This window comes from Meles meles, chromosome 2 (assembly GCF_922984935.1).
Source record: "Meles meles chromosome 2, mMelMel3.1 paternal haplotype, whole genome shotgun sequence".
NCBI classification, from domain to species: domain Eukaryota; kingdom Metazoa; phylum Chordata; class Mammalia; order Carnivora; family Mustelidae; genus Meles; species Meles meles.
The window spans coordinates 71,394,942-71,412,663 of NC_060067.1; positions in this window are offsets into that span (position 1 = coordinate 71,394,942).

Genomic DNA, 17,722 nt, shown 5'->3' on the forward strand with positions numbered 1-17,722 from the left:
ACACATCAAATTCTCCATATTACACATATTCATTTTTTTTTTCTCTCTGCTAGAAATAACCAGACTGTGTTCTTTCCCCACACTAAACCCTGACTAGCGATACCATCCGTCTATAGGACATACTCAATACATTTCTTTTCAGTAGTTGTTGCTGATTAACTGATTTATCTTTGATTTTTCCGCTGGGCTCTAGTGCCACCTTTTACAATATTGTTTGGCCATTTTTGAATGTATCTGTTTGGGGGTGTTCATACCTCCCAGGTCACACACCACCGTCTCAGCTTTCCTGTCTGTTCACATCTGTGCCCCAGTCACACAGGTTTACAAGCTCCAGTCAGCTTTAACTCGTCCATCTCCGTCAACATATCAATGTTCCGTTGGTCACCAGATCTATACATTTTACCACCACATCACCTCATATCTGTTACTTCCCTTTCTTCTGACCACAGCTATTACTTTTGTACACAGCCTTTGTTACCCTCAGAACTACAGCTTTGTCCAAGCTAAATGAAGTGTGGTATTCAATGACTTCCATGATTTGGCCTCACCTTCCCTACCAAGGCTGACTTTCTATCTCCTGCACCTCTGTCTTCCGTAGGTAACCACACTAGGAGCCAGCATACACAACATGTCCCTCAGACACACACACACACACACACACACACACACACATACACACACAGAGTCTCTTTCTCTCTCTCTCTCTCTCCCCTAGGTTTTCTCTGAACTATTTCCTTTTTCTCACCATTCCCCCAAACTATTGCTCCAAGTTTAACTCATATGCTTCTTATTCCAAAGCAGTCTTCCCACATCATGCTAAATGGAATGAGTCTCCACTATTCTAATCTTTCCTTACTATGCCCTGTAGAGTTCATTCATTTGTACATTTCTTCTTGGATTCATTTAGCAAATACTTTATAGAGTGTCTGTGTTGCTGGCAGGCAGCTGGAGCATCATGGTTAGCAGCGGGCAAGAGGCTTAGCTCTTCCATTCACAGACCTCACTGTCCAGTCTAGTGGTGGAAGCAGACAAAAGGGAAACCAACTAACAAAACAAATACATAATTATTAGTTATCATGCTTGATAGGAAATGTATAATCTAGGAGTTCTGGCAGAGAATCATGGTGTAGGTGAGAGGTACCCTTGTGTTAGGTAGGGGGTCCGGAATGATCTCTGAGAAGACATCACTTAGATGAAGTCATAAAGAGGGAGGATGCCCAAGGAAAGGGGGGGTGGGTACAAGCACCAACAGTGTGCCTGGGGTCAGTGCATGAACCACAGAGTACAGGGCTGGGGGAGAGATGAGATTAGGCTTAGAGAAAGGCTTTCAGACCAGGAAAGGGAATTCAAGCTTTGTTTCATGTGCTATTAGAAGCAATTACAAAGTTCCAAGCAGGGGAACGGAAGTGACTAGTTTACGTTTTTAAAGGATCACTTCAGGAACAGTGCAGAGGCTGAATGATGAGGAACCAAAAGTGAAAGTGATGAGGCAGCTAGAAAGAAAGCGCAGGTAGTGAGCGATGGTGCTAGACTGGGGCAGAGACGGTAGAAACAGAGAGAAGCAGAGAGTTCCATGGAATGTTCCAGGAGTGAGAATGGCAGGACTTGCTGGAGGACGGGTGGTGAGGGAGCTCGAGGGGATGGGAGTGACTGGGAAGTGGTGGTGACATATGGAGAGTCAGAAAGTGGGGGAGTAGGTCTGTGGGGAAACCAGTTGTTCTCTTCAAATATGGAAGGTCTAACTGCCTAAGTCATCCAGTCCAAGCAGAAATTCGGATTTGCCCATGGAGATGAATCTAGGGTTCGCAAAAGAGTCTGAAGTGGGAATAGAGGAGTGTAAGCTGTCAGCAGGTGTAAATGAATGCAAACACTTGGAATGGTGGTGAGCACTTGTTGGCCGAAAGTGGCAAAAACTTAACTAACCGAAACAAAAGGCAATTTCTCTCTCTCTCTCTCTCTTTTTTTTAAAGATTGATAAACATATAATGTATTTTTATCCCCAGGGGTACAGGTCTATGAATGATTGATGGATTGATTTGACAGAGACAGAGAGAGCACAAGCAGGGGGAGGGGCAGAGAGAGAGAGAGAAGCAGGCTCTGCAAGGAGTAGAAAACTGGACACGAGGCTCAATCCTTGGATGCTGGGATCGTGACCTGAGCCTAGGGCAGATGCTTAACCAAGTGAGCCACCCAAGCATCCCCAAAAGGCAATTTCTCAACTCATCAACGGAAAAAGAGCAAGGCTGAGGCTTTAGGCATATCTGTCACCTGATATTTAAATGATAATTTTAGTTCTCTTTCTCATTCCTACTCTTTCTCTCTCTCTCTCTCTCTCATTTCTATCTTCTCTGTCTCTATTCCCACACCCATGGATGGGGGGGGGGGGGCAGGATGCGGGAGAGTGTTCTTTCCTCTTAGTGTAATATTCCAGAAAGTCTCTCCCAGTTCCAGGCTTACATGGTATTTTAACATAAGTCTCATGAGAAAAAAAGAGATGCTTTCTCTCTCAGCAATCATGTGAATCCCCAGAAGGATTCTCAGTCCACTCACTGTCCTGGGAAGAGGCTCTGAGGGGCTGGTGTGGGCCACCTTTCCACTGCTATGGCAGGTGAGGTGCGGCACCTCAAAGGACAACTCTTCACATTAAATGGCATTGGCAAAGAGCAACACCACAAAGGAAGAGACACAGGAAAAGTGGACACCCACATCATCTGGGGGTGAGAAGCAATGGGAAAGAGGCCTGAGACCGGGACCCTCAGGGCTCTATCATTAAGAGGTAGGGTTACAGGAGAAGCAGCCTGCTTTTGATAAGAATTGCTTTACTGTAAAATTGCATTTTATTTGGAGTTAAACTCTAAAGTCACTAATAGGATAAAAATGAAAAGTCATTTCACCGAAATAAATGTAACTAAGGAAACAACTATAATACTACAGTGAGAGGCAAGAGGTTTAATGGTTTCTGGATTTGCCATTAACCCTGAATGAATCAGTTCATTGTTATTTTTCGTTTGGGCAATATGAAAACTGAAGATAGCACAACTCTCTCTGTGCGTGTCCCTAGTCAACTTCATGAACAAGAAGTGAATTCATCTGAATGCCAGGATTCTCTGAAACAGGCATTGCCTCTAGAATATGGTTTTATTTCAGAAGCCCCTAACTTATTCCTAAAGAAAAGTATGAACTTGAACTGATTTTCTTTTTTCAAGAGAAATAAAATAGAGAGTTAAACATCCTTTCACCTGTTTCATGTTTTTAGATGAGAGCATCATCTAAAATAACATTTGTGTTTGCTCATAATCCTTTATACAATTTGCCATTCCTTAAGCAACTTTTTATTTGGTGAGTGTGGTCACAACCAGATATGCAGAGTTTAGCCAATATGTTGCTTCCATTTTCTGGTATTTGTTATTTGTCTACCTACAGATATGACATATTCTTTTAGAAAATTGACAAGAGGGACTATTTCCCAACTAATTCCATGAGGCCAGTATTACCCTAACATCAAAATGAGGCAAGAAAAAAGGAATTAGAAAGTAATATAAAGTAATTACAAAGCAATACAAAGTAATTGCAAAGAAGTAATCAATGAATTCAATAAGGTTGAATCAACAAGATCAATATACAAAAATGAATTGCATTTATCTATTTCCGACAATAATCCATTTAAATGTAATAAACAATACCATCTACAAAGGCACAAAGGTAAGTCAATTAATATAAGGATAGCTTTTTCAATAAATAGCACTTGAATAATTGGATGTTCATATGCAAAATGTAAGCCTTCATGAATACCTCGGAACTCTTACAACAATTAATCAAATTGTAAATGTAAAATTATTAAACTTCTAAACAAAATCACAGGGGAAAATATTTTTGAGTTTGGATTCGGTAAACAGTTCTTATATACAATAGCGTAAGCACAAATCATAAAAGTAAAATAATTAATTAATTTAACTTTATTGAAATTGGAAACTTTTGTTTTGTATTTAACATTGTTAAGAGAAAGAAAGCCTAGCCACAGACTAGAGGAAAATACACGCAAGTCATATATCTAACAAAGGATTTGCAACCCACAATATAAGTAACTCTCAGTGTTCAACAATAGGAAAACAAGCTATTCAATTTTAAAAAATCATGAGCGAAAGATCTGAATGGACACCTTGCCAAGGGAAATATATGGCTGGCAAATAAACACATGAATAATTTTCAACATTATTAATCACTATGGAATTGCAAATCAAAACCATAATGAGATACCACTTGAGTATATGGAGCAACTGGAGCTCTCATACATTGCCGCTGGTGGGAATGCACAGTGATACAGCTACTTCGGAAGATAGTTTGATGGTTTCCTAAACAGTTAACACATGGTTAGTGCATAACCCAATCACCTTACTCTCAGGTATCTACCCAAGAAAAATAAAAATGTATGTTCATATAGAAACCTATACATGAATGTTTATGGAAACTTTATAACTACCAAAACCTGGAAACAAGACAAATATCCTTCAACCACTGAATGGGTAAAGAAACTGTGACACATCCATACATTGTAACACTCTTCAGCAACACAAAAGCATGGACTATTTCTTTACACAAAGATACTGACCAATCTCATGTTCATTTCACTAAGTAAAAAAAGTCAGACCCAAAAGATCACATTCTCTATGCTTTCATTTACATGGCATTTTGGAAAACAAAAACTGTAGGAACAGAATAAAGGTCAGTAGTTGGCAAGATTGCATGTGAGAAGAGGTTTGACAGAAAAGGGATAGCATGTTGAAATTTTTGGATATAACTGAACTATTCTGTATCTTGATTTTGGTAGTACATAGAGTACACTATGCATTTGTCAAAATCCATGATCTGTAAAAAATGAAGAGTGACTTTTACTCTGTGTCAGTTTTTTAGATCATATGCCAATTTTTAAAAATTAATTAAAATTTTAAAATAATAAAATGCAAATTAAAAACCACAAAGAGATACCGCCACACACCTACTAGAATGGCCAAAGTTGAAAAGACTTACTATACCAAGTGTTGCAAAAATGTCGATAAATCTCAAAGTAATTATGTTGAGTGTAAGAAGCAAATAAAACTAGACCACATACTGTATGATTGTATTTATATAAATTAAAGAAAATATAAACTAGCCTCTAGGGATATAAATAAACTGGTGTGCACCTGAAGACAAAGGTCAGAGATGAGAAATGCATTACAAAAGGGCACCAAAAACTTTTGGGGGTGGTAAACTACCTTAATTGTGCCAATGGTTCCATGATATAGATAGGTAAATAGATTGATGATAGATGGTTAGATGATGATAGATAGATAGATAGAGAGAGAGAGAGAGATAAAAATCCATCAATTCATACACTTTAAGTGCCATATATTATATAAAATTTATATCCAATAAACCTATTTAAAAATGAAAGGAAGAAAAACCACAAATCTTACAAAAACTCTTCTGAAGGATATAAAGAATAGAACACTTTCAAACATGTTCTTTGAAGCCAGCATAATTGTGATTAGGATACCTGAAAAAATATTACAAGAATATAATCTCTGGTCAGTGATACTTACCGTTATAAATACAAATATCTGCACAGAATATCAACAGCTGAATCAATTAGGATATTTGAAAAAATGTATCACAAAGAGGCTGAGTTTATTCCAGGAATGCAAAGTTGATATAATATTCAGGTTTCAGTCAATATTTAGTGTTTCACTCAACACTAAAAACACACTGAGAATTAACCACACTTAAAGAATAAAAGAGTAAAATCACATGGTATCTCAAGAGACGCCAAGAAAGTATAGAGTAAAATTCAACAAACTGGAAGTGAAAAGGAATTTGTTTTACTTGATAAAGAGATATCTTGAAAACTTAGAGCATACTGAATGGTGAGATATTCGTATTATGCACCTGAAAAATATGTTCCTTCCTCTCCACACTTTGGAATTGTATCTAAGATCCTGACCAGCACAAAAAGAAAAGAGTGTGTGTTATGAATTCTAAACAATGAAATGAAACATGATTATATGATTTTCATGTGGATTTTTTAAAATTAGAAATAAAATATTAGAATTAAGAAATGAATTTACCTAATCATTCAACATAAGTGAAGAGAAAGCAATTATATTTCTATATACTGGTAGATGAAAAAGTAGGAAATATACCTTTTCAAATTACACAATTTTCAACTGCATATCAAATGCAGTAGAATCAATATAACAAAAAACACACAAGACCTCAATGCTATAGATTCAAAACAATCCCAAGCAAAATCCCAGCAGGTATTTTGGTGAAAATTGGCAAGTTGATTCTAAACTTTACATGGACATGCAAAGAGTACTAAAAAATCAAGGCAAACTTTCATAAATTGAACAAATAGTACACATACACTGAAATACAGATATTTAATGCACAAGGAAGGTAATGCAGTATTAGTGCTAGTTTAGATGAAAAGTGCAGAGAAGTAGGGAAAGATGGTACATTCATTAAGTGGCATTAGGAAATTGTCTCCTATGATCTCACGGTCTTGAGATGGAGCCCCAAGATTGGCTCTGTGCTTGGCAGGGAGTCTGCTTGAGATTCTTTTTCTCCCTCTCCCTCTCCTTCTGTCCTTCTGCCTGATCTCACGTATTCCCTCTCTCTAAAATAAATAAATACTTTTTAAAAAGGATTAAAGCATCTATATACTAATGAAGATCATCTTTATGACTAGCAGTAGCTAAAGATCTCTCAAACAGGACACAATAGCCCCAACCATCAAGAAAGCATGGATAAATCTGTCTTTGTTAAAAAGAAGAATTTCTGTCCTAAGGAGAACATAAAAGCACTAACCATGAACAAAATGTTAACAAATGACAATTATTTTTAAATGAACTGCTATTCAACAAATGATATCATTAAGAGCATTGAAAGAAAAAAGTAGAATGGGAGAAGGTATTTACAATATTTATAATCAGCAAAGTACTTGTTCCCAGAATATGTAAATCATCAAAAGAAAATAGGTCAGGTAATCCAATTAGGGGTGCAAAAGAAGATATGGAAAAATATGTAGAGTACTTATCCTCTTTAGTCATTTGGCAAATGCAAACTAAAACCACACTGAGAAACATATAGGTAGAATGGTTAACATTGAAAACCTGACGGGTCAAAAAATTGGTAATAAAATAAGGAACAGCTGGAAGTCTCACATACCGGTAGTAGAAATCTACAGATTTCTACAGATCTGTGCAGACAGATATGGGCCGTATATACTAAGCTGAACATTACACACACCCCAGGACCAGCCATTCCGCTTTTAGCCAGTGACATACCACGGGTAAGGAGGTGGGAGCATTCTGCCCTGGGTGAAGGAAATTAGAGAATGCCTGTCCATAAAGAGTCTTATAACAAAAACGACTGGAGGGAAAAAAAGAAGATGAAAAGATGGCCTGATTTTTATTATAACTCTGCCCTAGAAATTCTAAATAATGTCAATGGTCAAATAACCTTTCCCAAACGTCTTGTCTTGGTTTAAGTTCTGAACAGTTGACATAATCAATATTGATCATTTTAATATTGTTAATTTTGATAATAGATGTCAGCATCACACCAGCCATTTTAGTACATATCCTTTAATAAACTCTGTGTGTTATGTAAAAGGTGAATTCAGAGAACTAGTTCTCTCATTGGTCTCTCACAAAGGTGGACTCAGTTACATGTGTCCCTCTTATACATGTAAGTTCCTTACAGTCCAGAATTGTTAAAATGTGTGCCTCCAACTCCTGCTACATTGTATGTTCCTACACAAAAGCATTAGATTCAAAACCAGCAATGATTGCACAGCAATTGTAAAAGACAAAGTCAAAACTTGGGTCATCCCGATTGTCATTCTACAGAACCACCTGAATGAAGTTCTTGTCTCTAACATTTGAAACATTAACATAAGGCAGACTGAGAGGTCTACCATTTACTCTTTGAAAATGCAAATTTTTGTTCATATATGTAATATTTTACTGAATTTAAGAAATATCTTTAAAAAATGAAATGTCTTGTTTTCTTACATTATTAGTTTTAAAGCTAAAGAGCAAATTAGGAAAATGACTGTTACTGCTTTTTACCTGATTATTACTAATATTTATTTTGTTGGATGGGTGAAGGTGCATTAAAAAATGATTTGCCCTGGTGTCAAATACACTATGCATGCCACTGATCCTGGTTATACGTGCGATCGAAATGCATAATGCATACACACCTGAGGACACACCTTACTAAGAGGTATAAAATAAATGGAGATAAAACTCCAATGCTCACAGATGCAGTTCCAGTATACGGGAGTTGGGAGCTGGATGCTGAGTGAATGCAGTTCCCCGGGGGAAAAAAACAGCTGGGCTGGGTCCCTCTCATTGCTTAGAATGCAAACTGCCTTTGTAAGGGCTCATTGCAACATAGACAGTGAAAGCTATTTTAGCTTCTGCCTGTTTTTGTAAAAGCAAAAATCCTCTTCTTTTGGCTATGGAAAACAGTACTAATGTGAAAGCAAAGTGGAATTAGCTGGACTTTCGAAAAGCAGGGGACACGGTGCTTTGGTTCATAAATTGTTTCTCATGTAAGTACAAAGTGGTAATTTTGAAATTACAGCTACACAATGGTTAAACGAATAGGTATTTTGTAGGTAGAGCTAAGTTACTCCCTGTCTGAGAAAGAAGTTACAATAAAGAAAGAGGAAGGATTGAATAAACTGGAAGCAGATATATGGGTATAAACTAATGTTTCTATGTGCCTATGTTTAGGATGTGTAATATACACGCAGAGATGGAGAGCACATGGAAAGGTCTGTATCCGTATATTCCCCAGCTCTGTGCACTAAGAGTACCTAGAAACAGTCACACACCAGAAGCAATGAATACACTTAGCATCCTCATATTGATTTATAAATTCCATTTTCCAATATAAGTGGTTTTTTCCCAAGGTGAGGGTGGAGAAAGTACAAGGTGAATCTGGATCATCTTGAGGTGTCAGAAAGTAAAGGTAGAAAAAGCCAACAAACAAAAGAACAAGATCAAAGCAGCACGCAGACAGAACATTTCAAAGGAACACAAGCGCCAACTTGAAAGAGCCTCCGATGGCCACGGTTGGAACAATCAGAGGCACACAGGAAATAATGACAGCACTGGATTGTTAATCAAGGAATAAAATAGGAATTTGTGATAAAAATGATTGCATGAATAAATAAATAAATCAAAAAGAAGAGAGAACTTACCCTTTAGGATTCCAATTAATGAATAGAAAAAGAATATAAGTAGAAAAGTCAGCATTATTCATGACTCCAGTGGTCACTAGTAATAAAATGTGTTTAATGCTGCAATTGTTATAATGCATTATGATGAGCACATGACTTCTCTGGGATTCCCAAAATTCATGAACTCTGTCTAATGGTTAAAAACTATAAGGCAGGTCCAAATTCAGGGACAGTCACAAAATACCTGATGAGTACTTTTCCTAAATTGCCAAGGTCATGCGTTACAAAACCTCCTGAAGGACGGTGACAGACTGGAGGAGACAAAGGAGACATGACAACTGAAAGCAATGTAGGTCCTGGAACAGGAAAAGAAACATTGGTGAAGAATCTGGGAAATCTAAATAAAGTCTGTGGTTTAGTCGATAGCACCGAACCAGTGTTTATGTGTGATGTTGACATTGGGAGGGGCGAGAAGAAAGTCCCCCGGAAATGTTCCATACTGTCTTTACAGCTCTTCTGAAAGTCAAAGGGTATCTAAAAATTCAAAGAAAATTAATTGCTTATATCTTCATCTGTGACAGCTTTGCTCTCTCTCTCCCTCTAATTTGCTCAGAACATGAACCAAAAGAGAGAGAGAGAGAGATCCTATAGATTAATTTCCTAAAGTCTCCCTTAAAAAATAATTTTTTGTAGGATTTATTAGTTTAGAACTGTGTAATGTGATGACAAATGATAGATTAAGTGATTTTTCCAGAACAGCTTTTATTACTCAACTTTTTAAAAATTGTCTGAACACCGAAGAAGCCTGCATATGAGAATTTTACACCTTTTTTTCTTTTCAAGATTTTATTTATTTATTTGAAAGAGAGAGAAAGCCTGTATGTGGAGGAGCAGGGGGGTGGGTCAGGAAGAAGCAGACTCCTCACCTAGCAGGGAGCCCCATTCCATTTGGGGCTGGATCCCAGGACCCTAGGAGCACATGGGCTGAAGGCAGATGCTTAATAGACTGAACCACCCAGGCACCCCTTTAGTACATCTTTTTAGTAAATATGTTTTCCAAATTTACTGCTTTAGGGAGTGGCTGGAGTAAGAGATGAGATATAAATACCTGAGAGAAAACCAATAGCTTAAGTTTGATTTCAAAAATCCTAATGTACAAATAAGCTCATGAGAAAAAATTTGTATTTCTGAGACATTTCTTGGAATTATTAGTTCTTAGAATATTTGAGAAGGAAAACCATAAGGATATTAAATGATTGTGTTCTATACCTGAGGGATGATAGTAAAGATTACTTTTTTTTTTGAAAGGATAAAAGATTTTTATTTTTTATTTTTTTTATAAACATATAATATATTTTTATCCCCAGGGGTACAGGTCTGTGAATCGCCAGGTTTACACACTTCACAGCGCTCACCATAGCACATACCCTCCCCAATGTCCATAACCCCCTCCCCCTCTCCCAACCCCACCTCTCCCCAGCAACCCCCAGTTTGTTTTGTGAGATTAAGAGTCACTTATGGTTTGTCTCCCTCCCAATCCCATCTTGTTTCATTTATTCTTCTCCTATCCCCCTAACCCTCCATGTTGCTTTTTAATTCTATGTGTTTAAGATAAACAAACACATATTTGTTTTTTCTGCCTTTACATCGTTTCTACACTAATATCTTTTCTAGCACAGATTTTTCTCCATTTAGAGAATGTAAGCATTCAACATTTACAATTGAGAGGATTATAAAAAGCTTTTCTGAATAAATGAATTCAACTTTCACAGATGCTGCATGTATAATAGTTTGAAATCTTTAGATCAGCTTAGACCAAATGCTAAAAGTGTTCTGGACAAGGCAGGGAAGCACTTAGACAAGTGTAAGCGAGTGAACATGTTGTCCAACTTTCAATGCCTTGGAACCAGAAACCAATAAGAGACTAGCCCTCCCCTCCAAAAAAGCCACTTTTTTAATACATTAAGATGCATAATGAATTTTCAAGAGGAGAAAAAAGAAACCTGCCTGGAATCCATAATTGATTTTGCTCACAGATGCTACACTAGGAAAACATCTGAAGGCAATAGAGTAAATCATCAAGGAAGCTAAAAGGCACCTGCTGCTGCGCCGTGGTGACTCCACCGCTGTTAAATCCAGAGGCAGGGAGACAAACAAAGAGGAATTACTTCCTGATGCCATGTAATTGTAACTACTTGGAAGATTCAACTTTGAGATGGACTTTGGTGTAAATTTTAATACCTTATAGGTATTGAATAACTGAGTTTAATGGGTTAGGAATGGAGCTTTGATGAAAGGTGGTTGCATTAGTGCCAAGGTGTGGAATAAAATATATCCCTTCTTTTGAGGATAAAGACGGTAAAAAACAACTGTTAACAAAATTCCACTGAGTGAATTTTGAGGATCATATTGGATTTATTCAACTACTCACGCATCAGGCAGCATCCAGTCCAGCAGACAGAAAGGAGCTCCGAGGAGCTGTATGAAAGAAAAGACTTTTATAGGGGGAAGGAGTTGGAACGAGGAAGCTATACTAGACTATACTAGAACATGGGCTGGTTATTGCAAGGCTACTTTCCTTATGGTGGGGGCCTGTCAGGCAGATTACCTGACCTATACTTATCACATGCCTTAGGATTCCATTTCCAGGAGAGCTGAAACTGTAATTCAGGTGAGTCTTGATTTGGTGACATGAGGCTTAGCGTAAGGGACTCCAATTTGGGCCTATTGTCTTGTTTATAGCCCTACTACACCGTTTTTACGCTGAGCGCTGCTCATTGAACTTCAGGTCTCTGTAAAGTTATATTCCATATGAGGGTTTGTAGAATATTTTTCCAGGTTTTATTTTTTTGTTTTTGTTTTTTTGTTTGTTTTTTGTTTTTTCCTGTTGAATACACAGCCATCCACCCAAAATGATGCAGGTATCATTTTATGTGCAAAAGATAATGGTCCCCCCAAAATGGAGTACATTTTTGCTCTGTTCTTTGTTCTGGGTATAATTAAAAAATAAACATATGGAAAAAATATATGAGAGAAATAAATTCCAGTGATAAAACTAATAAAAGTGGGATATAGGTTAACTCCACTATTGTCTTACTAGTGTTCCTATGTCAGAAAGTTACTATTTCTTATGCTTAGTTTTCTCCATTTTTCAATGAAGTCAGTGCTGTCTATCCAAAAACACACGGAAAGAGTGATTCATTTCCTTGAAACAATACAATATTTTAAAAGATCTGGAGCCCTTGAAACTTGGGCATCATTTATGGATAAGATATTATTAGTTGGGTCATGAATTCCTTTTTGCATGCTATTTTTGATAGATGAGATCTAGATCAATTTAAACAAGTAAAATTGTTTTCTGATTTCTCTGTTTCCTAATAAAAGAATAAATATGCATCATTTTATTCTATCTCTATAAGATAATCAGAAATGTCCTTAAGATGCCTGCTATCCTAAATGAAGAAAATCTTTTTCTAAATTGGGCTTCTATTAACTAGTAATATTTTCACCTTTGCTATCATTCTTCTCTTTCCTCTTGACTACGCTTTATAAGGGTACTAACCGTTGTTCTTTTTTTTTTTTTTTTTTTTTTTTTATTTGACGGAGAGAAATCACAACTAGGCAGAGAGGCAGGCAGAGAGAGAGGAGGAAGCAGGCTCTCTGCGGAGCACAGAGCCCGATGCGGGGCTCGATCCCAGGACCCTGGGATCATGACCTGAGCCGAAGGCAGAGGCTTTAACCCACTTTAACCCACTGAGCCACCCAGGCGCCCCCTAACCGTTGTTCTTAAAATCATCTGTTGTTTCTACTTTTATTTTGTAGATTTACCGTATTGATAATTGGGACTCTCAGGTAAGTATAAGAATCCTCTCAGAGAGAAGAAACTGTAATCAATTTAAAGATCATTTGATTTATCTGATTGGGCAGGGCAAGTGTCCTAGTCCCTTCCACAAGGTAGGAAAGAATAATCATTATTTTTACTCTGCAAAGCAGAAAACCAAAAACACAGAAGGGAACTAGTCACATGAGTAAAGAAGTCACATCCTTGAATACAGCTCATTGTCTAGCGTGTCACCACTCCAATGAGTTGGATGTGGTTCTCCTCTACCCACCCCTGTGATCAGAGTGAGACCGTAGAAAACCAACAGCTGCAACACCAATCAGAATTTGCTTTCATAATTGTATATATCAGTGATTCCTTTGGGAAGTTGTACATGAAGAAACATTCTTCCTGGACTGATGGAAACTTGGGGATCACTTTGGAATTAACTTAGATACACAAACAGGCCCATGACTAGATTCAGTTCAGTTCAACAAATACCTTTCAGGCATGTCTTCTGAGCTGAGCACTGTTGTAGGGGATTGGATTCAAAAATGAACAGGATTTTCACAATGAAGTGCGTAAGGCAGAAAGAGAGCTACAATTTTAATATCACATGGAGTGATTGAAGAGGACAGAGGAAGGGCATTTTGCTGGTGCTAAATAGGGAGAAGGGATAACGGGAAGCTTCCTAGAGGATACTGAAATTAAATCTTGGCAGATATCCAGGGTTAGCTAGGAGAACCGACTAAAACATTTTACGCCAAATCACCTAGAAAAGACTTGAAGTAAAAAATTGGTGTGATTACTAGCAGTTTCATGCTTTCGATCTAGTGGTGGTTTCACAAAATGATTTACAGGAAGGGTAAAAAAACAAATAGGTTTAGTCAAGAGGATGAGATGAGAGATAGAGTACTTCTTTTATGGAGAAAAACATGGCAATCATGAGCTGTCTTTGGGCATGCCCCAATTTACCGTGTTCTTTAAAGTCTATCTGTTCGCAAGCTCGTCTGTGCTCGGTTTTAAATTTCAGATAAAAAGCTGATCTTTAAAAATGAAAACAACCTATTTATATTTATTTATTCATGAGAATTCTAAATGGACAAAAGCAAGATGTGCTCACACAGTCGAAGATGTGCGTGTATGTTTGTATGTGTATGAGTGTGTGTCTACGCACATCCCAAACAATACAACTCTATTTGCATTAAACTTAAGTCAAATCAATTTTACAGACATGTGGGCTAGAGCTTTGGCACTTAATTCCTCTTGATCTTCCACCTGGTAAACTTCATTTCGCACTGTGTTTCTCTGCAGTTTATTTTTAATATGGCATTTGTTTGGACATCATTAACGAAGAAAATAGCATCCAGGAAGTCGCAAGATGCAGAAGAGCGGTTCAGATACTTTTGTGAGAAAACAGTGAAATAAATTTGCATACTCAGCTGGGTTTTTTTTAAAGATTTTACTTATTTATTTCAGAGGAAGATAGAGACAGAGCACGAGCTGGGGGAAGGGCAGAGGGAGAGGGAGAGAGACAATCCCAAGTAGACTCCATGCTAAGCACATGGGGCTCGATCCCTGCACCTGAGATCATGACCTGAGCCAAAATGAAAGCGTCAAGTCGGACGCTCAACCAACTGAGCCACTCAGACACCCCGTATACACAGCTGTTTGTCACACAGTCAAACTAAGTTGAAATAAACACAGAAATACATTCTACTCAGGAAGTCTGGAAATAATTATTAAGTAGACGTCAAGGGTGTGCGGATCAATGAGCTACGTACGTAGGGATAAGGAAAAACCCACATCACACATCTTACTTCACAGAAACAAATACTTCAGCTGTCAAGCATCTATTATAGACTGGCTCAGTGACAAGGGGACTGACTTTGTTCTACTTCACCTCAATTATTTTCACAACAGCATGGGAAGGTAAGGAAAGAAGGCTCAGAAAAATTAAGCAGGCTATTGTCAGTCACATGGCTAGAATTCAACCCAGCGCTTGTTGCTCTGTCCCCAGTACCCGCGGCAGCATGCCTAGCTCATTGAATTTCAGCAACCATAGCACCAGGAACATGGTATAGCTGGACTCACAAGAAAATAAAATTTGTGGAAAAACCAAGTTTATGAGATAGAAAAATCAGGAGATACTTGTATTTGAAAGGAATTTGTATTGAAAATCTTTTTTCTCATTAAATTTTGAGTATAGATGTGACACAATGTTACCTTAGGTTCAGGTGCACAACATAGGGGTCAACATCTCTATGCGTTATGTTACACTCGCCGCAGGGGAGCTGCTGTCTGTCACCAGACAGCACTATTACAATGTCATTGAATATACTCCCTATGCTGTACTTTGATTCCCGTGACTTTGAATAGAAAACCTGAATATCTGTTGTAAATGTGTCTGGACACATGACATGCCGGGTATCGTGTTAAATGATTTCAGGAGATTTTCTCACTTAACCCTCAGAATGATTGTATGAACTGGATGTTGTTATTATTATACTAGTGAAAGGAAATTACGAGCTCTGTTTCAAATCTGAGTCTAGAACCTGTTTTTCTCCCAACCATTTGGCAGACTCCTCCTAAACTTCCTTCCTTGAGAGAAGTCATACAACCATGACCAGTTATGGAAACAAGGTAGTTCTCCTCAGACAGTATATATGAGTAGGAAACTAAAAAGTCACAGACATTTTCCATTTAAACAACATTTTACAACCCTTCTCTCTACCCATGATTTTTGGGATTCATTACTATAAGCTGCTTAAGTCAATAACACCTACGAAGAGATGACCCTCTCCTGACTATTATACAACTCAGGAAGTATCTGCCTTTAGGAGAGAAGTCATTTGAATTTAGAGACTTGAGAAATAAAATAAGGAACACTTCTATTACTTTAAAAATGTGTCCTAGATCATTTCCTTTGTCAAATGTGACCGAGGTTAGAAATCTTAGGCAAGAATCTCATCTGTAAAAAAGTGTGCTTTAAGTGAACACTTACTGAATATTATTTCCTGTAATTTTGGTTTAATCTGCTGTCAGCCTTGTGATGGTAAAACAGCTGCCATTATTCATTTCTGTGGAGCTCACAATCCTCATCCAAATACCAGGCCTATCTATCAGTCCAGCTCTATTTCCGGTCACAAGGGGTCACATTGCTATTTTTCTTCTCTTCACCACCGTGAGACCAAAAAAAAAAAAAATTTTCTGGATTGAATGACTGTCCCCTCTCTTGGAAATCCATTTTCTAAAGATTGTTAAGAGAACATACTTGCCCATTTTACGAGCAACTGCCACCAGTCTTGACTACTTTGAAAGAGCAGCTCCTGACTCTGAGGATATTTATTCTGTCATTTAAATCTGGACTGAGCTCTTGTTTTAAGAGAATAACAGATTGTTGAACCATTATTAGGACTGGTTCTATGAGTTATGCAAATGAAAGTCTCCATAGGCAACCTGGTCACCTTCCAGCCTCTGCAGAGACCCAGGCAAAGGCCAAGAGTGTCCAAAATCTAGTTTAGAAACGACACAAGGGCACCCTGTACCATTTCCTTTTGGTGAAAGGAAAGCGATAATGGTGAGGGAATTCCAGTTGTCCCAAGGTAATGATAGAGGTCATGCTCATAAAATACATGGAGTTGAATAATATTTAGCTTGAAATAATCCAAGCCAAGCCATCCACTTACAGCTATTAGATTCCTTTTGATAAGTATTAGTGACCTCTTGTAGTTAGAGGTAGGTAAAAAGATACAGCTTTTCCTCTTCCGCACTGTTGACATGAAAGCAAGTCTGACTGAATTCTGTCACACATGAGATATTTAGTAACCAGATGTAGGAAGCGAGCACACAAGTCCTTCTGTCTGCTCCAACTGTCCCTTGGGCCTTCTGTCAAAACCTTAAAATGAAAAGTTTACCTCGAGGCAAATGTGACATGATTTGAGGTAACCACTTTAATCTGGGTCATGTGAACAAAAGTGGGCTGAGCAAGGGCTAAACGTAAGACCATCTAGGCATGAGAACCAGGTAGCTAACTCCACGGGGAGAGGATGAAGGGCCAGTCCACATTCCTACAGCCTATTCATGCACCTTTCTCTGCCATGTTTCTGCCATCCGAAGATCTTAGACACCACTCATTTCACCAAAGAAACAATCTCTAACCTCTGTTACATAAATTAAGAAAATTGCCGTACTGAGTATAAATAGGGGTGAGTATAAATAGTGGCCACATCTGCAATCTGTCCTTTCGATCAAATACTAGCTAGCCTTCCCTGGTGGGAGTGCCGATTAGAGCTGACCATGCCTACAATGTAAACTTAAACTAACATTATGATAATTGGAAAACATTTTTGTAATAGAAATGAGAGGCAAGGATTTGGAGATTTCATTTATTTAAAATTCTACTTAATCTATTTAGTAAGCTCTCACTCGTTGTATTTCCAAGATAACCTTGTATTTCCAAGATAACCTAATGTATTAATTTATATAACCCTAAGAACTTAAAGTAAACAATAGCGACACTTTTTTTAAGAGTTAAAACAGAGTAAGAATCTGGCCCATTTGTTCACTACATCTTTTCTAGTTTCTTAAGGAAATAGGACCACAGTATAGAGAAAAGAACATAAACTCTGAAGTCCGATGGGTTTGAAATCAAACCCCGATCTTCCACG